This window comes from Dipodomys spectabilis, unplaced genomic scaffold, assembly GCF_019054845.1.
Source record: "Dipodomys spectabilis isolate Male_0828 unplaced genomic scaffold, ASM1905484v1 ptg000235l, whole genome shotgun sequence".
NCBI classification, from domain to species: Eukaryota; Metazoa; Chordata; class Mammalia; order Rodentia; family Heteromyidae; genus Dipodomys; species Dipodomys spectabilis.
Window position 1 is genome coordinate 3,342,056 of NW_024870912.1, and position 27,920 is coordinate 3,369,975.

The following is a 27,920-nucleotide window of genomic DNA, read 5'->3' on the forward strand; positions in this document are numbered from 1 at the left end:
GACTATGGAGTAGTTTGTAGAAATGTTACATTTTTTAAAGTACAACCCAGGAAGTAATTAAAAACTAAATGTTTACTTGAAATAAAAGCCACCTTTTAAGTTTAATTATATAAAAACTAATTTTAAATACCAGCCTTGTTTTACACTGTTTGGGAAATAAGTTCAGTGCTTGGCATATTTTTGTGCCTGTGATTTAATCGTGTTTCAATTCTACGTAGGTAACTATTTAAACAATTCCAGGAAAATGCTTCTCGTTTAGAGATGAAAATGATTCATGACCCACCTAGTTTATCAAAATAGTAACCTCTGGTTTTCTTTGGTTTGGATCACTTCTGTTGGATAAAGTTCTTGGAGTGGGCACCTATGTGGTGACCTAGCACCTGGTACTTGGCTGGTAGCAGAAGGCCCTGATAATCTGTAAACAGTGAACTAGTTAAGCTTAATGAGTTGACTGGTTGTCTATACTCTGAAGCCTCTTGGGTTGTTTTCCTTCCTTCCATTCTGTTTTCCTGTCTCAAGAACCTGCTTGAGAATCTTCTGATCTGTAGTCAGATGTATTATCCATTGTGCCTTGTCTTGTGTATAAGATGATCTGATTTGAGGAAGGGAAGGAGAAGCACAGAAATGGTGGGACAAAGGGTAAAGCAATTCAGCAGTGAAACTCACTAGACAGTCTGTTGGAAATGAACTATACAACTTTGCCGGGAGGGAAGTCAGGAAGGAAAAAACCTGGGAGAGAATGAGGGAGGGATGATACTGTTGAAAAGAAAATATACTCATTACCTTAATTGTGTAACTATAACCCCTTTGTATATCACCTTTATGATAAAATTAAAAGAAAAAAGAACCTGCTTTAGTTTTGAGTGCTGTCCTGTCATGGGAATGTTTTGTTGGTTTTGCTCAAAAAAACTGATTTTAATTGAGGTTTTAGCACTTCTAATGGCATGTAGCCATTGTCCTGAAAGATGCTAAAATGCAAGTTGGTTGTTGCACAAATGCTAACACAAGCCCTCTAAGTAGCCAAGACAATGATTGTGTGAGCAATCTCCTTTGCTACCATGGAATGCTGCTCTTTTTTGACTGTAAGATCATCTTTTTTTTCTTTTGGTCAGTTGTCGGGCCTGAATCTGGGCCTGGGCACTCTCCCTCAGCTCTTCAGCTCAAGGCTAGTGCTCTACCACTTGAGCCACAGCGCCACTTCCAGCTTTATCTGTTTATGTAGTGCTGAGGAATTGAACCCAGGGCCTCATGCATACGAGGCAAGCACTCTACCACTGAGCCACCTTCCCAGTCCTGGAAGATTAGTTTTAATGAAGTAGGGAGCATAGCTAAAGACCAGCCCAGGATGGTGTTCTCATCTGCAGTCTTTAACCTATGGATAGAAAGAAAGAGCTACCATAGAGGAATAGACCATGGTGCTCTCTGGAGGGCAGCATCTCTCATGAATTTGCCTAAGTTTTAAGAGCAGAATCTGTTCCTTGATCTTTAGGAGAGGTGATAGCAGGTTTGTCACTCATGCTGTATTTTTATGTTATTGTTATTATATTATAATCTTTGGTGACAAGATCTCTCTTGTGTTCCCAGGTTGATTTTGAACTGGGGGCTCAGGTAATCATCCTGTTTCAGCCTGATTAGCTTTTGCAGTACAGGTGGGCACCAGAGTACTGGTTTTATTAATTTATGGCAAAATAAGACAGATTAAAGTTGCTGGGCACACAAAAAGGTTGGGCACAAAAAATCCAGGATAGTCTTTGTTTCTACTCTTGGTAAGCACTGTGGGCATATCTTTTTTTTTTTAAAGTTTTTTATTGTAAAAATGATGTACAGAGGGGTTACAGTTACATGAGCAAGGTAATGAGTACATTTCCTATTGAGTATTGTTGCTTCTTCCTTTGTTTTCCCCTACCATCCCTTTGCTTCCACTTCCACAACAACCCCCCTCCCCAGGTATCTTTTTGTTGGCTTGTTGTTTTTGTTGTTGTTATTCATGGGGCTTGAACTCTGGGCCTGGGCCTGGGCTCTGTCCCTCAGCTGTTCAGCTCAAGGCTAGCACTCTACCACTTGAGCCACAGTGCTACTTCTGGTTTTCTGGTGGTTAATTGGAGATGAGAGTCTCGGATGTTCCTGCCTGGGCTGGCTTTGAACCACAATCCTCAAATCTCAGCCTCCTGAGTAGCTAGGATTACAGGCATGAACTACTGGCTCCCAACTGGGCATATCTTTTAATAGTTGCTTTTGGTGAGCCTGGAAGTGGGGAATGGAATGCACTGGAAGATGTCAAGTGTTTCTGTAAATATATGCCAGGTCTTAGTGCAGCCCTACTAACATTAACAACAGTGCATTCTTGCCCCTTGCAAATCACTATTTCCAATCTAGAGGGGAGCATATGTTTGGTTGGCTGGCTGATTTGTTCAGTTTACTTGCTTGCTCAATTGATGCTCTACCACTTAAGTTATATACCTGACCTTGCTTTTTTCTGGTTAATTGGAGATAGTTTTGCAGACTTTTCTGCCTGGGTTGGCTTTGAACCTTGATCCTCATATCTCAGCCTCCTATGTAGCTAGGATTACAGGTATGAGTCAACATACCCAGCTCAGAGGCTTTTTTGCTCAAGGCTAATGCTCCACCACTTGAGCCACACCTCCATTTCTGTTTTATGTGGTTAATTGGAGTTAAGAGTCTCACAGAGTTTCCTGCCCAGGCTAGCTTCAAACTGTGATCTTCTGCTCTCAGCTCTCAGCCTCTTGAATAGGCAGGATTACAGGTGTGAACCACTGACACCTGGCCGATTTATTTGTTTTTTATTATGTTTCTTTTCATCTCATCTTTTCCACTTCTTTCACTATGTACATGGACAATAAAAGCTCTGGTGCAAGCTGAGTGCTGCTGGTTTGTGGCTATGATCCTATGTATTTAGAAGGCTTAATACCAGAGGATCACAATTTGAAGCTAACCCAGGCAGATCAGTGTGGGCTCCCCCATCTCCAGTAACCAGGAAAAAACTGGCTGTCCACATGGTTCACTCAAGTGGTAGAATACCCACTGAGCAAGCAGGTGGAGTGAGTGGAAGGTCCTGAATTCAAGCCCCCATACCATTAAAATAACTCAGCAATAAACAACACACTTCAGTGCAGTGCTGGCAGTGCTGGGCACAGAACTAAATCCACCTGAATTGTGAAGAGATGGACATGTATAACAACCTTTCTGGGAGTGGGCTCCTTTACTTCTTACAGCCCATTTGGTTACCTGCCCTTTCTCTTAAGGGCTAATAGACAGGGCTTCAAAATTTCCTTGTTTGCCTACTTGTGGAGGGGATTCAGATGTACAAATAGTTTGCATATTTCCCAGACTCTAAACTTCTCATCCCTCTTGAAGAGTAAAGGTACTTTATAAGAGTCTTTATACCATAGAATTCTTAACTTCATTCTTTTACCATCTCTTTCCATATTACAAGAATATGTAATAAGTAGAAATAACCTGTTTCCTCTGAATTTTCCTTTGCAGGTCTTCCTGCTTCATACTAGCTTTGCATTTTCCCATAGGCTTTTGATAAATTTGGATTCTTCATTGGGCAAGGAACCAAGAGATAATAATGTGTACCTGTTTAGCAAATGTCACTTTAAAAGATGTTTCTTAACACCATACTTCCCCTAAGTTTAATGATTGCCAAATAGTCAGGGCTTGAAGGACAGGAGGCCCCATAACTGCCTATTTCTGGATCTGTCATCTACAGCAGTCAGATTACAATGAAGCTTGCAGACTGACAGTTCAGGGCAAGCATGATATTGCCATGGGCAGTCCAAGCGGAGGCTTCTTCCATCCTCCTGACTGAGGACATCCATTCCTCACGAGATGACTTGTCCTTTCTTATGATAGATTGAGAGAGACAAGCAGCACATGGATAGACAAACACCTCACCCAGGCAGTGGGTGCCATTTAACAGTTTCCTCCTGAGGTTGACATTTTCATTTCCCTCCTTCACCCTGTTCATCACCAAGTGTTTGCATCTTATTTTCTGTACACAGCGGTAATACAGAATGACAGAACACACACACAGCTCCATTACTCATTTTATATGCTATTTTCTAGTCAAATTACACAGTGGGCTCTCCTCGAGCTTAGCTATGAAAGGGGCATGTGCTTTTCGTTGTGCACTGGCCTTGTACTGAGCAACGTTTGTTTGAGATAGACTGAAATTTTCATGAAGCATTGCAGCTCAGAAAAACAGCAGTGAGATGAAAAAGGTGTTTCATTTATGATCTGCTCGTGCCAGCTCCGGCTTGCCTTGTTACCAGGAAGCCTCTTTTCCAGGACATGATAATGATTTTTAATCATATTCCTGTGGGAAGAGCACTGTGTTGTCACCTGTTCATTCTTTCCTGCAGTTTTATTAAGTTATAATTGGCAAATAAAAATTCTTTCTATTTAAAGTGTACAGTGTAATGTTCCATCACTTCCCATAGGTACCCATGGATATGTGTCGTAAGGGCATTTAAATTATATCTCTCAGCATATTGCAAGTGTGTAATATAAGTATGGAATTGATAACCTGTAGTCACTGTGCTGTACATTGAGACTATTCATCTTGTGTAACTGAAATTTAGTACATTGTGCCTTTTGACAATTTCTCCCAAACTTTTCATTCTTTAATTTTATTTTTGTTGTTGGTACTGGTGTTTAACTCACGGCTTAGAGCTTGATAGGCAGGCACCACAACATCTGAGCCACATCTTGTAGTCTTTTGCTCTAGTTACGTTTTTTAGATAAAAATGTTTTGCATAGGACAGTGTTAGACTGTCATCTTCCTCTTCCTCCTTCATATCTGAGATTACAAGCATGTACCATCAGGCTCAGCAGGAGATGAAGTCTTGATAATGTCCTATTTGGCCTTGAGACTTGATCTTCCCATCTCTGCCTCCCAAGTAATTGAGATTGTAGTTGTGTACCATCAGGTCCAGTCCCTGATCTTTTCATTCTTCAATGTTCTTCTGGGCTCCAGAGTAGTTACTCAAATGAGAAGTTACGTAGAATTTCTCTATTCTTTTCTAGCATCACCCCTAGAAAGCTGGAGAATCCATTTAAAACTTAAAGCTTAAAAAATAACTATAACTTTTACAGTAAGTTAAAAAAGAAGATAGAAAAAGCAGAAAAATTATATATGTGTGTATATATGTACACTTAGCAATAATGAGCTTACTGTATTAGGTAGTAGAATGAGCAGTGATTGCTATAGGCAGTTTTCAGGGATTTCAGCTTTAGACATGAAATGAATCAATTGGCCCCCCTCCTCTCTGGTTTCCTTCTATCCAGGCATCAGTGGTGTTAAAGGTTACATGACCAAGACTTGATTCACAAAAGTTGTCCTGCTGAAAAAAGATTTTGTTGTACTTAAAGACATTGCCCCTGTGGATTTCTTGCCATTGCTTTTGCTGTTCTCAAGGTCTTGCTCCTGAGTTCCCAATTGGGAGAGGGTAGGATGAAAATCCTTGGAAGGCAGACTCTGTTTCTTGGCATGATCCCTGCTGGGTTAGAAGAGTTTCTTCTACACAACTATTCTTAGAAAATGAATTTATGAGAAAACAACCTGAGTGGGGCAGGAGGACCAGGAATCCAGTGGAGACATGAGAGGTGTGTTCTGCTACAGACCTGCAGCTCCTGTGACATGGAAACTTCTTCCTCTGGCAGCATATGTGTCTCTGAAGAGACTCCTGATGTATATCCTCTCAGTCCTGGCTGGGGAGGGGTGACTGAGAGACTGCTGAGAGTGAGGGGCAATGTGGTATCATGGGATGAGTTGCTAGTATGAATCAAAATAATGATCATTACATCATTAGTTGTTTTACTTCCAAATGGTGACATAGTTTGTCAGGTGTGTTCATATATGTAAACAGAATCGAAGATAAATGTTAAGGAACATGCCTTGTTTGTTTCTTTTAATTGTCCAGAATTCTTTATATCGCAACTTTGTGAAATACACATCCTCTCTGTGCCCCATGAAGGCTGGAGCAGACCCAGTGGTCATGATCAGAGACATTGTGCTGAGGGAGAGTGACTTTCCAAGAAGGGAGATGAGTCCCAGGTGTAGGCCTTGTGTGGTCCCTTCTTTCCAGACTATCAGACCCTACCTTTCAGAGCATTCTAAACATCAGGAGCACATGTTGCATGCTTGGCATCTGCAGATGATTCTAGATTTAGGATGCCTTGGCTTTTCAGGGTGTATAATTTGGTGTACATTGAGTAGCAGCTTGAATTTGCTTTTCAATGCCTTCTTGAGGTAGCAGTCTCTACTGTCCTCTCTCTCACAGTATTGGGCAGTGGGCAGTGACCATAGCTCTCAGTCTCTCTCTATCATGAATGGAAGCTGCCTGTACTCTGAAGTATGCAGAATGAGGAGTGGCTGCTTGGTAGGGTAAGTGGGTTCCATATAGTTTCTACTCTGAACATTTTCAAGTTAAATGATTGGTTCATCAAGGCAGAACCTTAGTGTAAGTTGAGGAGCTCTAGTTCTTACACATTATTTTAACCTAGTACTGTAGTACTTCATAATACTTATTTAGAGCTGAGTTCTCTTGAGATGGAACTTAAGTTCACCTGTAATGAGTGACTACTGTAGGTGATAACCCAGTGTTCTGAGCTTTGGGGATATGGAAGTGAACCTTCAAAAATCACTTCCCTTATAGAGCTTCCAGGAGTGGGGGTGGGGGAGTGAGTTTGTGTGTGTGTGTGTGTGTGTGTGTGTGTGTGTGTGTGTGTGTGTGTGTGTGTGTGAGAGAGAGAGAGAGAGAGAGAGAGAGAGAGAGAGAGAGAGGTTGTTATCAAATAAACAGCATGTGTTTCAGTGATTTTTTTTTCTGTACAAGCTATACTCAGACTTAGTGACTTAAAAGAATAGCAAGCGTATACTCACAAATCTATAGTTTGGGCAGGGTTCAGTGCAGGAAGGTTCATTGTGGTGTCTTGGTACATATTGAGTAAAGGTATAAAATAGAGGCTCCTTTTGAAGCAGCTAAGAAAATTCATGTTAAAATGTGAATTATATTCTTTTCCTTCAATGATCTCTTTCTTTATAATCATGGCAGTCTTCTCCCCTACCCTAGTACTGGAGTTTGAACTCATGGTCTTGCTCAGCTTTGCCATTATTCTATCATATCTCAGGTCTGCTTTTGGCTGGTGATTTTTGGAGATGGAGTCTTGTGGATTATTTTTTGCGTGGTTTGGCTCTAAACCACAGTCCTCCAGCTCATAGTCATGTGGGTATCTGAGGTTACAGGCTTTTAAACTTGTGGTACCAGCTTTTGGCAGTCTTTATTTGCTTTGTAATAATGAGAGATCCTTGAGAAGGATAGGAGATGAGATTCTTGAGAAGGTTCTTGCTGGACACTGCTGAGTGTCTCAGGCACCTGAAACTCCTGCCTCAGTGCTTTCATCTCCCAAGCTGCTCCACCTCTGACCCCACAGAACTGACTCAAGCTCTAGACTGGGATGGGAGTGTCAGGATGACATCCCATTTCCTTGTCCACCACTAGTGAACAGTAGAATGATGATCTTTGAGGGATTTCTACCCCCATGTATATATAATATGCTTAGTATCTGGATTGGGATACCAATCCTGACACGTGTTACAGGTGCTTAGATTCTCCTAGCCCTGAATGGTGTAGCTCCTACCATGGTACATGTAGCATACCATGTAACAGATGCCCAGCCTTTCCCAGATTTTTTAAAATTTAATTTTATTGTCAATAAAACATCATATAAAAGGTAGTGAGTACATTTCTTGTCAAACATTGTTACCCCCCTCCCTCATTTTCTCCCCCTTTACTTCCTCACCTGCTTTCCTAGTTTTTCACCAGACACCTTCAAGGGCAGAGGAGGCAGTATTTACTGAGGTGGTGGGCAGAGGCATCCAGGGGACTAGAAAGAGGACACCTAAAGCTATATCTCAGGAAGGGATGTCACAAAGAGATGTGAGTTCAAGCATCTTTTCCCCATTGGTCTTTACTTAAAGAACATGGGTTCAGAATTAAAGTTGCTTAAAATTTCTAAAGCATGACCACAGACCATTAGGTCCCTAGGGAGTCCTTGGGAACACAGGGAACTGGTCGTCCTTGCCCTGTCCTGGAGGAGTTGCTTCTAGGTACCTGCTCCCATGGCCTGTGGGTTGGGGCTGGTTGTTGACTAAAAGCCCAGCCAGGTGTTAAGATTTTTTTTTTTTACCATCTGGGCCTCTTCATGTGATTGTCTTGTGGCAGGGCTGCCTTACAGTGTAGTGGCTGCCTTCCAATAACATGTCCTAGGAGAGCCAGACAGAAATTTTATTGCATTTTTGGCCAAGCTGTGGAACTTAGGAATCACTTTCCACTTACACTGTTGAACCAGTTACAAAGGCCTTCCCAGGTTTGAGGGGCAAGATACAGATACTTAGACCCTGGAAAAGAAGTGATCTGAATATAGCAGAAAAAGGAGTGTTGGTGGGTGGAGTAGCTTGCAACACTGTGTAGTTTCTTGAAGAATGTTAGAGATGGAGGTATTAGTTGTCTGGGAAAAGAATGTTCCATTCCATGGAACAGGCCTACTGGAGCTGGTCACAGAAGTAGAGACCAGAATCAAAGGAAGAAAATAGGAGAAGGTGGATTTGGAAGGAACCAGGAGGGCAGGCATCTGGAAAGACACTTTTTGGTCACGTATGAGAAGCTTTTGAAGGTTTCTTAGCCTTGGCCCAGCATAGCTACCATGGCTAGTCTGATTCACTTTTTGGAAGGATCCCTCTGCCAGCTATTTGCTCTTTATAGTATACTCTGTGGACAGACAAAGGCAGAAACAGGGTGATCCATTAGGACACTGTTGTAATAGTCAATTCGAAGACTGATAATTAGCCTAGACCAGGTTGTAACAGTGGAGGTGATGAGAAATGACTGCTTTCTGGGTATAGTGGATATATTTCACTTCATTTTTTCTGTCTTTTTTTTTAAATGGCAGTACTAGGGTTTGAACTGTAGGCCAAGAACTTGCTAAGCAGATACCTAACTGCTCAGCCATGACTCCATCCCTGTTTTCTGATGGCTTATTTCGAGATAAGGTCTCATCCTGTCTGAGGATGATCCTCCAATATTTTAGACTTCATGATATAGCTCAGATAATAACCAGTGCATGTCATGATATCCAGCTCTTTGTTGAGAAAGTCTTATATTTTCTGTGCAAGCTAGAATCAAACCATGATTTCCAATAGCTAGGATTGAAGGTATGATCCAGTAGCACCCAGATTCTCTGGATGTCTTTTTAAAGGTAGAGCTAGTAAGATTTAGTGACTGGTTAGTTTTCACTTGTAAGAGTGTTTAAGTGTTGCTCCAATGTTTTTGGCCTAAGCAACTGCATTGGTTTTATTGCTATTACCAAGACGCAGAAATTTGTGGGCAGAGCAGGTATGTGAGGTAGAGTGAGTTAAGGAAGCTAAGGAAGGGATTTGCTCATACTTTTATAAGTTTGAGGTATCACAGAGAAACCTTAGTGAAGATGCTGAATATGCAGTTGGACCTACTAATTGATGCTCATGGGAGTAATTATGAATTATGTATGTGTTGCTGTCATGGGTGTGTATGTATGTATCTCAGCTGATATCTTTTATTTGTAATGTGTATAGTTTATGGTTTTGGTTTAAATTATCTAGATTTCTTAAAAAAATTTTCATTTGAACAGACATTTTTCCTAATTAACATGTAAATTTCTCTAAACTCTTAAACTCATTTTACAGCTTAAATGGTACTTAAAAGATTGGGAGACCAAATTATTGCCCCTCTGTCTTCTAGAACTTTGATTCTTTTTTGAAAATACCATAAATTAAAAGAGGATTTAAACTGAGTTACTCTTTGGATCAGCATGTATGGCCTACCTAGATTTGAGTCTGGGCTTTACAGAATGGATTTTTTTTTTAGCTTTTGTTAATATTCCATAACTCATAAGTGCAAAAATTCTATTAGTGTCAAACTATGAGATAAATTGTCTGATGGCAAAATAATAGGTTATATTTGCCATCCTATCATAAAATATTTTTAAAAATATCAGTAACATTTTTAGTGAAGAATATTTTCACTCAAGGAAAAACTTAAGAGACAAAACAATTAAAAATTTTGCTCAAAAACATTTACTCCTAGATTTAACATTCCTTTTTCCTTGGGGCTCTATTTCCATCTAATCTACCTATACTTCCCTTTTTTTCTTTCTCTCTGTCCCCTTTCCCTCCATTCATCCATCCATCTATCTGTCTGCTCATCTATCTGTCTATCTTTCTGTCTATCCATGCATGCATCCATCCAACCATTTGGAGCCTTGGTGGCAAGGGGTATCTTAATCATATCAACATTAGGGTACGCATGTCCATGGCACTTTCATCTCCCCTTTTGACTGAACCCAAAGAAGCTGGGGTTCCAGGATGCTTTTGTTTGTTAAACACTGGGGCCACTTAACACCTGGATCCAGTATTAGACTTTAATTTAGGGAGAGGCTCAAATACCTCAACATTCTTAACAATGCTTGTTCCAGCATTCAGGGCAATTTTTCAAATGTGATTGCATACCTGGGAGTTCTGACTGTCTTCTGGAAACCCAGTAGTTAGATCCTCTGGACTGGTATTTGTCCTCAGTACCATAGATGAGCAATAGTTTTCATATAAAAGCCTTAATGTTTTTGGCAGTGCATCTCTGTGTTCCCTTTCCTCTTCAACAATCATTTCCTACATGTTAGAAAAGACTTTGGGACTTACTAGATTCAACAGAATCAGCAGACTTCTTGAGAGGATCAGACGAGTAGGGAAAGTATTCAGAAGAAGTCAAAAGCAGGGACTAGTGATTATGAAGATCTGCCTGCCTGGAAGGTTGATGTGGACCTGAGCCTCTAGTTTTAAGACCATAGATGTGGTACACATTCATAAGTTTGTATTGAAGCACAATTTTAGTAAATAACATTAGGGAACAAGTCTATTAATATGCCCAACTGGGGAAATTAACCTGAGTTCCTTGACTAATAATGATGCCTAACAGTTTCAGGTGTTGGGATTTCATTAAGATGGAATGCTGTCTCTTGCCATACTCATGCACATATGTGTCAGGTATTTCAGATTAATCATAAGCATAATTAATCATTGTGTTAATTAGATCACCATTTGATGATGATCTACCATGTAACTGAGAATGAAAAGCGGCAAGACAAATGAAGAGACCTACCTAGGTCTATATAATCAGTGCTCTGTGCTTTGTGAGACTAGGCAAAACAGGTCAACTCAGGATTAATATATTGATGCTTCAGCTCATGTTCATTCTTATTATAACATCTAAAAATGGAGACCATTTTTTAATAGGGAGTGGAGCTCTCTTAGGGCCATTAGATACCAAAGCATCCTTGCTGAATTATTTTATGAGGATCTTTCTGTGACAAGTTCTTGTTGAAGGATAGATAACTTTTGATAACTAAAAAAAAAATGAATCAGAAAGTGAATACGTGATTTAATGTTATTTAAAAGCCTAATTGAGATAAACATCACCATGCCTAGTATAAAAAAAAAAAAAGGGAGTTTGACAGTTTCTAACTTTAATGAATTATTGAGCATTTTTCAAAGCAACTATTTTTTTTAAAATATCATTTTGGTTAACCTTAAAGAGATGCTTAGTAAACCGTCTATAAACTCATAAAGAAAGGACATTTGCATAGAAGTTGCTTTCCAGCTCTGGTTTGCCCTGGAATGATTTCAGATGGTTGCATAATGAGGACAGTAAGTTGTAAGGCTACTTAGAAACTGCATGCTACTTAATAAATTATTCATGTTAGCCCAAAGGTATAATTATTCAGTGAAATGAGAACTAAGAAAATTAGTTCTGTATTAATGTTTATTTATACTGATGATTTTTTTTCTTTACTTCTACTAGCAAGAAAATGTGAGCATGTAATCTACAGGCAGCCTACATGCTTGCTGTGTTTCCTTACTAAATGTTGAATCAGGTTAGCAGTGCCAGGTTAATTGTCTTCACCCTTTTTGTTTTCTTTCTGTTGTCACCGTAATGTGTTTGCTTTTAGAGAAATAGTTTATTTCTTTCCTATAACAGGGAATGTCAAACTCTCATTAAGGCTGATGCCCTTCAAAGGCACAGCAAGGGATTGCAGTGTGGTGGTACCCATAGATAATGCCAGTATTCGTCCATCTGGGATTCCTGCATTAGGAGTCAGAGTAACACCATTTTGGGTCCACCTCTTTATCACACACAGCCTCTTCTTTTCTCAATCCCAATCAAAAATTATTATTCTTATTTTCCTTTCTTGTTACTATCTACCTTTCAGTTGTACCAGTATTTGATATATTTTAATTAAATATTCTTCCTGGTTTCTATCCCTGGCCCTAGAGCATATCCTTAGTGGCCTTGGTGATACTTCCAGAAGGCAGAGTGAATGACTGAGCCAAGCCTTCTAGAAGGTTCTCATCTTAGCCAAAGCTAATCTCTAGGATGGACTTTGTCCTCTGAGATCTGGCCACATGACTCCAGTGAACATTTGCTACTCTGTTCCTAACTTACCTACCTCCTGCAATAGTTCCTTCCTGCAGGAGGACCATGACAACCATTTCTCCTAGCTATGATGTGTGCTGTTTTCAGCTGCTCTGTTGAAAGCAGATTTGCTTCTTTTCCTGATAGTCCCTGGTGTGGTGTCACCTTCTCAGATAAGCTTATCCTGGCCCTTTCATGCACCAGCTACTTATTCACCCAGGAACCCAGAATTTTCTTTTGAGGGCTTTTTGTTACTTTGTTGAGCACTTTACTACCTCATAGAAATGGCATATACATTACCTTTCTGTTACATTGTTGGTTGTCTGTCTTCTTGAACAGGAGCCTTTGAGTCTTGTTCAGTGATGTGTGCCAAGATCTTAAAATGTCAAGGGAATGAATGAATGAAAATATATTCTGAAACTTTCCCATACAAAAAGTGAATCCATTGGTCTAGGTCTATTGCAGAGCAAAGAACTCTTATGTGGAGCTGGTTCATTTTCCAGTGACCAGTATCCCCTGGACAAGTAAGGACAGTGCTGAGCTTTGCTAGTTTAGAAATAGAATTCATCCTGGAATCCCACTGTTTCCAGTGCATAGTGCATCCCTCACCCCTCAGGCATGTTTGTCCCCAAACTTGGTGGTAGGGATAAAGGAGGAGAACTGTATGTGGGGCCTGGATGTTGAGTGTGTAGCTGGGTTTGAGTTGAAGTTTTACTGAGTTTCACCTGCCAGTGTTTCATGGACTCCTGCCAGTGTCAGCCCTTTTTGTTCCTGTTTGGGTGTCCTGCTTTCCTGGAGCAGTGCTGACCACCACAGCCAATTTCAAAAGCTTATGTTTTCCTTCTGGGACAGTGGGGTCACAATTGGCTTGGAAACTTTTCACAGCAGGAAGCAGTGGAGCAGAGGAAATTTCTGGAAGAGTTAAATGTCAGGGATGAAGCTGGAAAGCAGTGAGCTGTTGCTTTGTTTCAGTAACCTTGATGGGCAGCTTGGTGCCTCTCTCACCCCTGTAGGGCATGTGGGAAGGAGTTAGGGAGGGAAGATATCCTGTGTTATACCTTCTTAATCTGATGATAATTGAATGGCTTCACAGACTATTTCTATATAGTCTCTAAAATCACACTGCCCAGGGCTAGAGGTATAGCTCAGTTGTAGTGTCCTTCCCTGATCTGCTCAGGATTCAAGATGCTCAAGGTCCTGGGTTTTATCCTTGGCACTGGGAAAACAAAAAAACAAAAGCAAAAACAATAAAAACCTCATAAAAAGCCAAATCAACACTTTCCAATAGACTGTATAATTGTGAGCTGGAGTTATAAGTAAACATTTTCTAGTAACCATATGTTTAAAAAAATAAGATATTGGAAGTGGTGCTGTGGCTCAAGTGATAGAAGCCCTTGCCTTGAGCTAAAGAACTCAGGGCCAGTGCGCAGGCCCAGAATTTAAGCCCCATGACCAACATCACTCCCCCCCCCTGCAAAAAAATGTAAAACATTAGCTGGGTGCTAGTGACTGATGCCTGTAATCCTAGCTACTCAGGAGGCTGAGATCTAAGGACCGCAGTTCAAAGCCAGCCTGAGCAGGAAAGTCTAAGATTTCTTATCTCCAATAAACTACCAGAAGACTGTAAGTAGCACTGTGGCTCAAGTGGTAGAGCAATAGCCTTGAGCTGAAGAGCTGAGGGACAGTGTCCAGACCCAGAGATCCACCCCCACGACCGGCAGAGAAAAAAGTAGTGTTTACTGCATTTCAACCTGTCATCAATATAAAATATATTTTACTCTTATAAAATCGAAACTTACCTCGGTGCCAGTGGCTCATGCCTGTAATCCTGCCTACTCAGGAGGCTGAGATCTGAGGATCCTGGTTCAAAGCAGTCCGGGCAAGAAAGTCCTTGAGACTCTTATCTCCAATTAACCACTAGAAAACTGAAAGTGGCACTGTGGCTCAAGTCGTAGAAAGCTTACCTTGAGCTGAAGAGCTGAGGGACAGCACCCAGGCCCAGAGTTCAAACCCATGACTGATCAAAAAAAGCAAAACAAAACAAATGTGAGCTTTTAACCAGGTTCCAGTGGCTCACATCTATAATCTTAGCCACTCAGAAGGATAAGATCCAGGGGATGGTGGGTCAAAGACAGCCTGGGCAGGAAAGACTGACTATATCTGATTAACTAACTAAAGGCAGGGTTGGGTTTTTTTTTTTTTCTTTAAAAAACCAACAAAAAGTAGTAGAGTGCTAGCTGAGCAAGCAAGTCCAGTGAACACAAGACCCTGAATTCAAACCTTAATACTGACATAATAATAATAATAGTAATATAATTTTCAAAATTCAAGTGTACAGTAGTCATAGTTACCTATGGCTGGTGTACATGGATACCTCAGCTATGAGGAGTTTCATGATAAGATAGAAAGCTGAGTTGTAGATTACTCCTCTTTATTAAAAATTGCTTTTTATTCAAAGTATATTTTCAGTATATCAATTATGCTATAGTATTCTTGATGCTATGCACATTATAGAATGCAGGATAAAATGTATTATGTTATAGGCAATCATGACCCTAGTCATTAATTGTAACTATTCTGTTTTCCTTTCAGTTGGTGAATCAAGTAACAAAGTCATTTCCAGTAGAAGTAGTGAAAGCAGAAATCCAGAGCTGTATAAATGCACATGTGTATAAGCATGCATGTATATAAACACATGTCTCAGTTTGACAGATGGTTTTATTTTGCTACATGAGACTTCCACAGAAGTCTATATGATAAGAATTCTTGACCAGCTCTGAAAGAAGATTGGAAGTGGTTATTCATGCATAAAATCCATTAGGCTTGATATACATAGCAAGATAGATGATAGAGAAAGAAGCTCTTTAAATTAGTAATAGAAAGTATTATGTTTTTGTTTTTCACTGAGTAAAACAATGATGACCTTCTGAATTAAAAAAGAGATGTTTCTTGACTGGCGCTGGTGGCTCACGCCTGTAATTCTAGCTACTCAGGAGGCTGAGACCTGAGGATCTCGGTTCAAAGCCAGCCTGGGCAGGAAAGTCCGTGAGACTCTTATCTCCAAAAAACCACTAGAAAACCAGAAGTGGGGCTGTGGCTCAAGCGGTAGAGCACTCGCCTTGAGCTGAAGAGCTGAGGGACAGCACCCAGGCCCAGAGTTCAAGCCCTATGACGGACCAAAAAAAAAAAAAATAGATGTTTCTTAAAGATGTTATTAACAAGATTTGGAATAAGTCTCTGGGTTTTGGCTCCTTGCACATCACCTCTGTTACTTTATTGCCATCTTTAAACCCTCTGTATACCTCCTTGTGCTGTTTTCTGCTCTCCACTCCCAATTCTGAGAGACAAGTAATTATATACACACCAGCTAAATGTCTGGTAAAATCTCCAGGCAAAACTGAGTTGACTTGTGTGGAACTGAATTTAAAACTATTTGATAGGATATTGCTCTGGTCTCTGGATACTTGTCAGCTTGCATTTATTGCTGCTGCCTTCTTAGCCAGATGTGTGCTAGGGTCCTCAGAGACACCATTTCTGCCTCTCCCTTCTACTGTGTAACCCACAGGTACAGTTGGCACTTCTCAATTAGAAAAACAGAACAATAGCTTAACTGATTTTTTTTTATTGGTTTTATGTCTGGACAACTGTCTTTATGATGGACATATTTAGGTGAGTGTTTCATTAGTTGTATAAGTGGCATGTACAATAATATGAGGTGTAAGCAATTATTATTTATAAATTATTCTTACAAAGGAAAGTAATTTGATTTTTTTAAAAAGAGTCTTTATTTGTAAGCCAGTTACATATATACATAGCTAGCCATTGCAATTTATTGTGGTTTTGCACTTGATGTTGTATTAGTTCAATGCAAGGAGAGTGCCCCCAGAGGAAAAAACTAAACCTTTTAAAGCATATAAAGATTAATTTTAATTTTTATTGACCCAAGTAGAAAAATTAGAAATGAAACAGGATTAGAATTTTATATAGTAATGTCTTCCTTCCAGTTCCTCCCTCCCTCTCTGCTCCTTTGTCCCTGCCTCTCCTCCTCCCTCTCTCCTCTCTTTCCCTCTCCCCCTTCTCTTCTTTCCCTTCATCCCCTCTCCCCTCTCTCTCTTCTTTCCCTCCTACTTCCAACTCAGTTGTCCTTCTTCCTCCCTCCTCCTCCTTCTCTCTCCACTTCCCCTCTCCTATCATTCTCTCCTTCCCTCTCTCCCTCTCCCCTCTTCCCCAGTTTCCCCCCCTCTCTCTTCCTTTCTCTTTCCTCCTTCCATCCCTCTTTCTTCCTTCAGTGTTTTCTTTTTCTTTATGGCTGTGATGGGGGTGGAATCTAGGACCTGGTACCCTGGATCTCAAAACCAGGGCTGACCACTTGCTCATAAGGAAGTTCTCTAACACAGAGCCACACCCCCAATCCTAATGTTAACTTTGAAATGTAGTTTCTCAGAGAAGACTTTTCTTCCTCAAAGTGCTCAACTTGAATTTATTTCAGAAGAATTAATTTGGAGAGAATTCATGGCATTGGAAAGAATCATGATTTCTTTCTAATATCTTTCAGAAACTCTTACACACACACAATACACACACACACACACACACACGCACACACACACACACACACACACACACACACACACACACACACACGCGCGCGATGGTAAATTCAGCAAATGCTGGAATTCATAACCACTGAAGTGGATGGAGTACTTCAGGTTATGAATGGAAAAGCATCTATATTGACTTACATATAAAATGAGAGTAGAAGGTAGCAAAAATAATAATGTGACTTTTAGAAGTGATTTCTGCCTTTGGGAGTATAGATTAATACAACTTTCTGTACTTGAACTTAAGATGACTTGTGGTATAGTCTTTGTTTGGCTTAACTACAGGAAAATGTTCATTGGCTTAACTTCAAACTTATTAAAAATTAAATAAAGACCTAGTTAAAGATGGTGGTATAAAGTAATTTTTTATTTTAGTTTATGGCTTTTAAGATCACAAAGGAACAAAAGAGTGAAAAAAAGAAACAAAAGAAATTGCTATCTTCTATTGAACAGCTATGACTTGGAACCATAAACTCTACAGAAGCTCTGCCAAATGCCATGAATTTGGAATGATGGAGAAAAGGATGCTGTGACCTTTTATGGCCCTCAAAGTTGGGGCAAGAAAAATTTCTTAAACCATTGTCCTCTGGACCAAAGAGCTTCGCTAAGATAAAGAAGATCAGACTGGGTCCCTTGGCATACCACGTGGCCATGAAGCACAAACAGTTCTGTGTAGTATTGGGCAAGTATCAAATTATACTCCAGGGACTACCATGGCCATCAAGGGCTTCATGAATGGAGGTCCTTGGAGTCTGTTTCCCAATCCCCATGCCCATCTTAGCCAGGATGACTGGTACCACTGTAGTATCAAGTGCAGGCTTCTGAATATACAGAATCTTCAGTGAGGAGGAGTTGTGATATTATCACATAGAAATTTAGTGACCCTGCTTAGGTTGAAGGGAGTCATCCCCAAAACTGTCTGAAATCCTCCCTAGTGTCCAGAAGTGCTGGAACATTGGAGGTCAGTGGAGATGTGGAGGTATTCTCTAGCATGTGGCATTCACCCCTTGGTCTCTATGTCACTGGGGTGTGGGCAGTGCATACCCACATAGTAGGGTACACAGAAATCAGAGGAAGATAAAAGCCATAGGCCTATCATTTTACTAACAGAATTAAAATTCAGAGTCCTTGTACTTCATGGCCTGTAAGGCATGATGGGAACTGAGTTTTGTCAAAACAGAGTTGAAAGGAAAGTACCTCTGATGAAAGGAAAGAGGAAATAAAGGGGCCCATGAGGGAAGCAATCCTAGTAGAGAAAGAAATACAAATCCACTGGAAAAATGAAAATCACCTTAGAAACCACCGAATAGAGTAAACACAAGTGAAAATTCAGGGATAAAAAGACTGGAGAAAACAAAGTGAAAAATGAGATAAAAAGGCTTTCTCTGAAGATGACAAGTGAAAAAAGCAGGCTTACCCATCATACACTTACCTGTTTTCTCCAAGAAGTGAATGCAGAAGGGGAGGGGAAAACCTTCAAAGGGTTGGTGGAAGAAAACTCTGCTGATAAAAGAGAGACATGTGCAGGTAAAAAGGCCATACTATATACAGCAAAAACTATTTTGGACAGTGAATCAAATGCCCTGCACTGCTGGACAGTAGAGAACTCTGGGACAATAGGACTGTGCGTTCAGGGCCATCAAAGGGCACTGCAGCTGAAAGCAGCTCCCTCGAAGCAGCCATGCAGATCTGGAGTGAACTGGGTGGGGAAGTAGGTGGGGTCAGCAAGTAAATCAGGCCCTGGGCAAATCAGATATAGGAAAGTTTCTTCTTGAAGCAGACTAGGGAGATAGAGACTCATCTGGATTTATGAAAATTGTACTTACTGACAGGCAGGGCAGCATGATATTTCCATAAACATGAAAATCACTGTAATGGGACTATCACCTCAGGGATTATTGTTTCTCTGTGTTGGCCTCATTTAAAACTGTCTCCTGTTTTGAAATATACCAGAATTGTCATGATCTGTCTTGACCCTGTTTTATCACTAGAAGTTTTTCCTCCAGCTCAAGTTCATTTTAGTGTTTATTATCCCACCTTCTCCATCTTCCTTCCACCTTTTCCAGCCTCTGTTCTCCTCTTCACTTGTAGGAGATTATAATTTTTAGCTGCCAAATCAGAATAAGAAATGCACTAATTGTCCTCCCAACTCCATGCTACTGTAAATGACAATATTTTATTATTTTTTACATCACATTGTGTGTAGGTATCCCATTTTCTTTGTCTGTTCATCCATTGAAGAACATTTCAATTATTCCCATTTCTTGGCTGTTGATAACCATGGGAATACAGATGATCCTTTAACATATTCATTCATATTTTTATTCCTTTGTATATATGTCCAGAGGTATTGTAGTGGGATGCTATGATAGATCAATGTTTTTAAGAACCTCCATACTATTTCCTGTAGTGTTTGTACTAATTCATATCTGTTAGCAATGTATGAGAGTTCTTTCTCAACATCCTTACCAGTATTTGCTAGTTTTTATCTTTTACTGATAATAAGGAGGCTATGTTTTCTTAAGATTGGCAAGAGCTGCAAATATTTATTTACTAATAAAGAATATAAAGATACAAGGCCTGGGCTCTCAACCTTGAATACAAATTGGAACCATTTGGAGACTTAGGAAAACACTGACGGTTAGGTAGTAGGGTGTGACTCAAGTAGTAGAACATCTGCCTGGCAAGTTTGAGGCCTTGAGTTAAGTACTGCAAAAAGCCAAAAACACAAGTAAAAATATGAAACACTGATGGCTTGTCACTCCCACGGATTCCTATTTAATTGGTGTTAGACATTTGTGCAGTGGAGATTTTAAAGCTGCTTCAGTAATTTAACAGGATTTCTGTATTGGAGAACAAATTTTATATGCCATGAAACAAGATCCTAAGAAGATGGAAAGGAATTTGATCCACAGTAGAGTTAGAAGGACTATCTTAGTTCATTTTGTGTTGTTATAACAAATATTGGAGGCTAGGAACTTTATAAAGAAAAGAGGTTTGCTTTGGCTCCTGCTTTGTACAGTAGAATGATGCCAGCATCTGCTTGGCTTGTAGTGGAGGTCATTGTTCTGCATTACAACATAGCAGAGATGCAGAAGGGAAAGCAGCATATGCAAAGCAGAAGCAGACATGAGCTAACCCATTCCAGCAGTAGAGTATTGGCCTTTTGAAGAGTGGTGCCCTATGACCTAGTCACCTCCCATTAGACCCACTCTTAAAGGTTGTACCACCTCTCAACATTACTGTGCTATGGACCTAGCATGTGATTCAAGAGTTTGGTGTGTTGGCATGGTAACAATTAAGCGTTGACCCTTTGTGCTTACCAAACTGTGACTTAAAATAGAATTTGAATCAATTTGGAGGTAAACAAACCTTGTTTTACTAAAATTATCTTCCTTTGTAAATATTGTATGGTAACTATGCTTTTTTGGATGATGATGGGGTCTTAGGATCAGAAATTTTTGTGTTCATTAAGATCTTAGTTCTTTCAGTGTTTTAAAAACACAATTACCATTTGCAAGTAATTTATATTTGCGGTTACCTCATACAATTTACTGGACCAGCCTGAAATTGGTGGCAAGGCCAATGTGACATGTTCAAAGAAAGCAAATAATATTAGGTGTGTGATTGCCCTCTCTTGTACAAGGGTACTGGAGGAGGGAGGGATCATGGAGCTGAAATTCAGAAGAGCCTGTTGAGAGCTCCTGTATTTTGATGAAAACAAAATGTTTGCACATGTTAAATCTAAGGCAAGCATGTGGAAAACCTGTCCAAGTGGATTTCATCAACCATTTGTCCTTAAACATGTAGCTGAAATGTGTAATTTTGGTGTGGGTTGTGGGCTGTAGGGGATTACTCATGGGCTTACTTGATAGTAATTTCTCCCCAAGGTCCTATCTCCAATTACCGTTACTTGGGTGTTTTTATCTTCTCCATCTGGGGAAATTCACTCAGGTCCCTCCCCCCTCTTTTCTTCTTTTTCTCTTTTCCCCTCCATCCCTCCCTTCCCTCCCTCCCTCCCCCTCCCTTCCCCTCCCTTCTCTTCCCTCCCATCCCTCTCCTCCCTTCCCTCCCCTACCCCTCCTTCCTCTCCCTCCCTCCCCCTCCCTTCTCTTCCCTCCCATCACTCTCCTCCCTTCCCTCCCCAACCCCTTCCTCCCCTCCCCCCTCCCCATCTCCATCCCTCCCTCCCCTTCCCCCTCCCTTCTCTCCCCTCCCTTCCCCCTTCCCTCCCTTCCTTCCCTTCTTTCCCCCTCCCTCCCTCCCCACCCCTCCCCTCCCCTCCATCCCTCCTCCTTCCCTCCCTCCCTCCCTCTCTCCCTCCCTCCCTCCCTCCCTCTCCCTCCCTCCCTCCCTCCCTCCCTCCCTCCCTCCCTCCCTTCCTTCCTTCCTTCCTATATATTTTTTTGTGTATGTGTGCTAGTACCATGGTTTGAACTCAGGACTTGGCCTTATTTCTCAATTATTCATGGCTAGTGCTCTACCACTTGAGCCATACCACTTGTCCAGCTTTTATTGGAGATAAGAGGCTCATTGATTTTCTGTCTGGACTAGCTACAAACCAAGACCCTCAGATTTCAGCTTCCTGAACAGCTAGAATTTTAGTTACTGGTACTTAGCTTATGTCACCTACTTCTTTTCATTGCCATAGTGCCAGAGATAAAGTACTGATTCTTTTGGACAAGTTTTCAGAATGGTGCCCTCTGTCTCTTTCTCCATTGGAATCTACTGTCAGGTGCAATTCAGTAGGAGAAATTTTGTTTCTGCTTTCAGTCAACATTTTTTTGAAACTGTAGAGTTGTTATATGGGTGATAGTCACAGAAGAGTGAAACCATATTTGAGTTATTCTCAAGAAGTGCATTCTAAGCATTTAAAAATCCAGGGAAGCAAAAACAATTGTTTTGTGGTTTTTTTGGCTTATTTTTCAAGTGCTGTCACAGTCTATATTTATGGCTTGAGAAAATAAAAGTTTGTTATTGAAATTGCTAGAAAAAATAATCTTTCCTTGCTGTCAGTTTACTATTGTTTTTATAATGGAATGTCATAGAGTGGGTAATTTATAAAGAAATGAGGTTTGTTCAGCTCACAGTTTTGGAAGCCCACGTTTGAAGGTCTTTATCTGATGAGGCCCTTCTTGCTGGTGGGGATTCTGAAGAGCCTTGATGTGGCACATGGCATCACAGTGTGGGAGAGAGCTTCCCAGTCAGGACTGTCCTCTTGGCAAAGCCACATGGGATTATGACCATACTGTCATGGGCTGACAGTGCTAACTGTCTTGCTCCATAGCAAATGTGTGGTGAAAGAGTTATTTCCCAGTGTTCTAAGGAGCTTCAACTTTGACCTGAATGATGTGTGTGTAGCTTGCAGAGCACAAAGGTAAAGGAGGTACATGAAGTCAACATTACTGATGTTTGTGACAAAATTGTCTCTCCCTACAGAACCCAAACTACAACAGAATTACGTTTCTACTACCTATATGTATAAGGACAAAGGGTTGGTGGAAGTTTACCTACATACATGGTAAATTTGTGTGTGTGTGTGTGAGAGAGAGAGAGAGAGAGAGAGAGAGAGAGAGAGAGAGAGAGAGAGAGAGAGAGAGAGAGAGAGAGAGAGAGGAGAGATCTCCTCTTTCAAAATGTGTAGGTGAATATGAAGTTTTCTAATGTTCAAACCCTCCCCTCCCCTCCCCTCCCATCCCCTGCCCTCCTCTCCCCTCCCTTCCCCTCCCCTCCCCTAACTTTTGTGCTTAAGGCTGATTCTCTAAAACTTGAACCACCAAAAGAACTTCCTGTTTTTGCTGGCTTTGAACACTGATCTTCAGATATCAACCTCCTGAGTATGTAGCATTACAGGCATGAGCCATTGGCACCTGGCTTCTCTATTCCTTTTTTTTTCCCCTCTTTTTTTTCTTTCCCGTAAGACAGAATCTTGCTATGCTTTTCAGGCTTAATCTTGAACTCAGTTTCAAGTAGCCATCCTGCCTCACTCAGCCTCCTGAGTAGCTAGGAGAATGAGGTTTGCCAGCATACATAGCTTTGCAAATACTTCTTTGTAAAAATGTCTGTCTGTAAGCATTATTGAATCAAAGGGTGTGTGCAGTTTTAGTTGTGACAGTCATTGCCAGATGTTTCCCTCAAATGTCCTGTTCAGCCCCCAGCGACAGTGCTGCACCTGTCAGTCCTCACAGATTGACTGTTAGGTAGTAGAATCATTTTCATGTTTTTCTAACCCATCAGGTGAGAAGTGAAATCATCTTTCTCTTTTGTCCTACATTCCTTTTTAAAAAATTAATAACTTTTTTATTGTGGAAATACCATACAGAGAGGTTACAATTACGTGGGCAAAATTATGAGTACATTTCTTGTCAAGCACTGTTGACTCCTCCTTTGTTTCCCCTTCTCATCCCTTCCCATTCCCCCCCCACGCCTAAAGTTGTTAAGTTGGTTATAACGACTTGTATATCTCATTGTTGTAATGGATCCACCTGTATCCCTATTTAAATGGTTTGTTTTGCCCTTCCCCTCCACAAATTATACCAACATCAAATAGAGCGAGAATAGGGATTATACCGTGGGTTTGTGAAAATAGTGTACCGAGAGGTTACAGTGACATGAGCAAGCTAATGAATACATTTCTTTTTCTAAAATTTTTATTTTTTTATTGTGGAAATACCATACAGAGGGGTTACAATTATATGGGCAAGATAGTGAGTACATTTCTTATCAAGTATTGTTGCCTCCTCCTTTGTTTCCCCTTCCCATCCCTTCCCACCCCCCCCCCACCTGATCATAATGACTTGTACATCTCATTGTTGCAATGGGTCCACCTGTATCTCTATTTAAACAATTTGTTTTTTCTCTTCCCCTCCACAAATTATACCAACATCAAATACAGTGAAAGCAGGGGTTATACCCTGGGGGAGAACATTTCTTATCAAGCATTGTTGCCTCCTCCTTTGTTTCCCCTTACCATCCCATCTCCTCCAGAGGCCCGAGCCCCGCCCCCCCGAAGCTGTAAAATTTGTTTTTCAACATAATCTTGAGCATTTATCTATCAAAGGGTTTTGTTATATGTAAAGATAAATAGCATTTATTGTGGCCACCATTCTGTCAGTAGGGTTTACATTATTCAGGTTTTATAAAGATTGAACTCAGTTTCCTATTTCACATTTTATTAGCTGTGTAATATATCAGAGGCTTCACTTTCTTCCAAGTGAAAAAGATCTGATGTCTGTTTGACTAATAAAGAACATTCAGATCTGGATTTTTCGTCAGAAATGTGTTTATTTTCTAGGAGTTGTGAATGTGAAAGTTTTCCCCACATAATTTTATGGGTGACCCCAGGAGATTTTGTGTAACTAAAACAATTTGGAAGATTGTGATCTAAGTGAACTTGTCATGAAATGTTTAATTTGGATATAATCATTTATTTATAATTGATAGATGCAATAAATACTGAATATTTTAAATCTGAAGGATGGAATTCAATCGAGAGGGCGGGGACTCCACTTGTGATTCTGTGCAGTGAGGTAACTGGGTCTCTATTCCTTAACCTAAAGGCAGTGGTATGAACACTGACTTGCTTATAGCAGGTGGCATATCCAATGTAGCAGCAGATTTCCATCTCTAAGGGCTTTACTGTGCTGTAACTTTATCAGTTGATGCTCTAGACAGTACAATGCAAAGTAAAAATGCCTTGTCTTGGAGTAGTGATAAAGGCCTCATGTTTGTGAGGGAAGATATTTCAGGAGATTCAGCAACACCATGATTACAATGGTATAACTATTATATGTTTCTGCAGTGTGATAAGTGGTGAGTGTGGGAACTAATGAATAGAAACCTACTGAGAAATTGATCATTTTGCCTGAAGGAGGTGGGGGAGGGTATGCACAGGTATTTATCATTTTTTCAGCATTATAGTGAAAATATTCTTTAAAAGTAATGAAATGGCTTTTTTAAGACCTGTCCTTGTGCTCACTTCAGCAGCACATATACTAAAATTGGAATGATACAGAGAAGATTAGCATGGCCCCTGCGCAAGGATGACACGCAAATTCGTGAAGCGTTCCATATTTTTACAGTATGTTCACAAAAAATAAAAATTAAAATTAAAAGAAAAAAGACCTGTCCTTGCCGTGAGCTTTCTGGACTTGTAGCTCCCTACAAGTGGAGCTATTGCTCTTTTTCACTCTACTCGTCTTCTGTGTCCATTCCCTGGCCTTTGGCATGTATGTACACCTAGTGTGTGCACACACCATTTCTCCTGTCTTCTCCCTGTCACAGACACCTATTTGGGTATTTCAGGAGGGTGTAGAATGCTTACCAGGTTCAAGGGAAATGGGGGTGAACAGTAAAAAGTGAAAGGAAATGTCAGACATTGCTGTAGACCTTGAATTTTTATAAGCTAACCTCCGTGGAGAAGTGTGGTGATCTACCTTGAGGCCTCCCTCCAACACTTTTGTGATTTGGTGTATTTTTGGTATGAATCTTGGAACTGTCTGATTGTTATAGTGGATGGACTTCATGAACCTTTCTTATGGATTGTTATATAATGTCATTTAATCTTGAGCTCTCTTGGGAAAACACTCATTGTCCTTCTCAGGAACTTGAGGTTAGGTGAAGTTTAAAATAGCTTGCCAAAGTAACAATTGCTAGAGAGGAATATGTGGCTGTCCCTATAATCTACATTGACAGTACATTTTGTAAAACTGTCCCTAAATCTCCCCTTGCCTTCCCTTCCCCCCTCTCTTTCTCTTCCTTTCCCTCCTGTTCCTTTTCCTCCCCTCCCCTTCCTCCCCACCCTCCCTCCTTCCCTTTCCCCTCTCTTCCTCCCTCCCTCTCTCCTGCCCTCTCTCTTACCCTCTCTCCCTCCCTTCAACCTTCCCTCCGCTAGGGGGCCTTGTGCTTTCTGTGCCTCCTGTGCAAGCAGTTTTCTTAATGGGCAAAGTTGTAATTGTTGATTTGTGGGCAAGTGGAGCTGCACATGTGCATCAGGTTTGCTCCTTACAATTTTGCTTTTAGGGTCGTCTTGATTTGGACCTCCACACAGTTCTCTCACTTCCCATGTTTGAGAATTAAAGTGGTGTCATATTCTTTTAAAATAATACTCATTTTTGTTCAGAAATGTTTTCAAGAACATTACTGCTAATTTGCATAGCATCCAGATAGCGGTGCCCTTCCCAGCCCCCCATGACTTACTTGGTTTTCAGTGACTTTTCCTTTAATTACAACTCTGAAGTTTTGATGCTCATTTTACTTAAGATCTTTATTTAAAATTTTTTGTGGTTTTCTCATACCTGTGGCTAGGAATGAGTAAATCTGTGGTCCAGTTGGGCTGACCTAGAGATGGATGTGCCCAGAAGTCTCCTGTATCTCCCACATAGACAGTATTGGAGGTTAAGAATTTGTGCATACCAGAGAGCGAAACATCTAGGTGCTCATATTTGTGTGTGTGTGTGTGTGTGTGTGTGTGTGTGTGTGTGTGTGTGTATGTGTGTGTGTGTGTGTGTGTGTGTATATGTGTGTATGTGTGGTGGCCTTTTGATGCTTCTAGGATCCACCCGAAATTATGCAGAAGGTTTTATGGCCACATAGCCAGGAAGTGGCAGAACTGAGTTCCAATGCAGTTGGTCAGATTCTTTATTCTCTGTTCTTAACATATAAACTAGAGTTTCACTGTAGCCTGGTATACATGTATTTCAGTACTCTCTCTGGGGGGTATCTCGGTAAATAATTTGAAGAAAGGCATTTCAAAGAAATGTTGAAGAAAGTGTATGAAATACCTTGAATAAGTAATTAGCATTAGAAAATACATTAAGCTACCAATTGTTTTTAGAATCATTTACCTATTTATCAAGATTACAACTTTTTCATGGAAAATAATAGGACTAAAGAAGAAAGCTACTAGTATCTTAAATTTTATTTAGTTCGGCTCCTTAATTTTTCTTAGGAGCTATTTGATTTATTCTCCTAAATTCAGGACATGTGGGACAATTGTTTATAAGGTCAGCACTGCCTCTTTGCAGTTCGCATTTGACAAAAAAATATTTAAACAGTGCTATCTGTTAAAGATTCCCTCAATACACCAGCCTTGTGGGGTTGTAGCAGTGAGGTTTAGTGAAATTTATGACACCTCTTTGAGTTAGCTGTAAAATGTAGCATAAAATTTAGGCATTATTTGTAGGAAATTGCACATTTTTTTAAAGATTACAATTTGCTGAAGGAAGTCACTTGGACCTTTTTATTTTAAGTAGCCCTTTGACTGTGTTGAGATTCTTTCTGTCTTAGGCATTGCATGGTACCAATAACGTGCTCAAAGTGCATTTAAGAGCTGTTACAACTTAACATTGGCCAGAGGGCCATGTGACCTAAGCCATCTTCAGTTTCTTTAGTGTTCTTGTGATTCAGCATCCTGCAGTGGTTTTAGGGTGAGTATAAATTTAAGAATAAAAGTTCAATTTGTGGGAGAACAGCATGTTCCTTCTTTGCTTTTATTTGATGTTGTGACTTTGAGCTTGGATTTGAGCTCTTGTATATGCTATGTCTGTAAGGCTTAGTTTTTTTATGTATCCGTGCAGGATATACTCAGGGCTTTCAGGGTCAACATGTACTACAGGAAGACTATCTGTGGTATCCCTGGCAAAGACTGGCATACAAGGTTCCTTTCCTCTTTTCCCTCTGATGACAAGTAGTGGGCCTAGGAGGCTGGCTGAGGAAACTGGAGGATGATTTCTTAGAGACACTTTTCAGCCATGGGGAGAGATCTTGAAACCCTAATATGAGTAGCAATGGG

At 40.5% G+C, this 27,920-nt stretch overlaps 1 protein-coding gene and 1 non-coding gene across 5 annotated transcripts in view; both read left to right on the plus strand.

Moving 5' to 3' along the window:
* Positions 1-27,920, plus strand: part of Ptprm (protein tyrosine phosphatase receptor type M) — an 845,793-nt gene that overhangs the window by 86,932 nt on the left and 730,941 nt on the right. The window lies entirely within an intron of this gene.
* Positions 25,099-25,205, plus strand: LOC122124486. Its single transcript, XR_006150568.1, has one exon. It is a non-coding gene; the product is annotated as a U6 spliceosomal RNA (small nuclear RNA).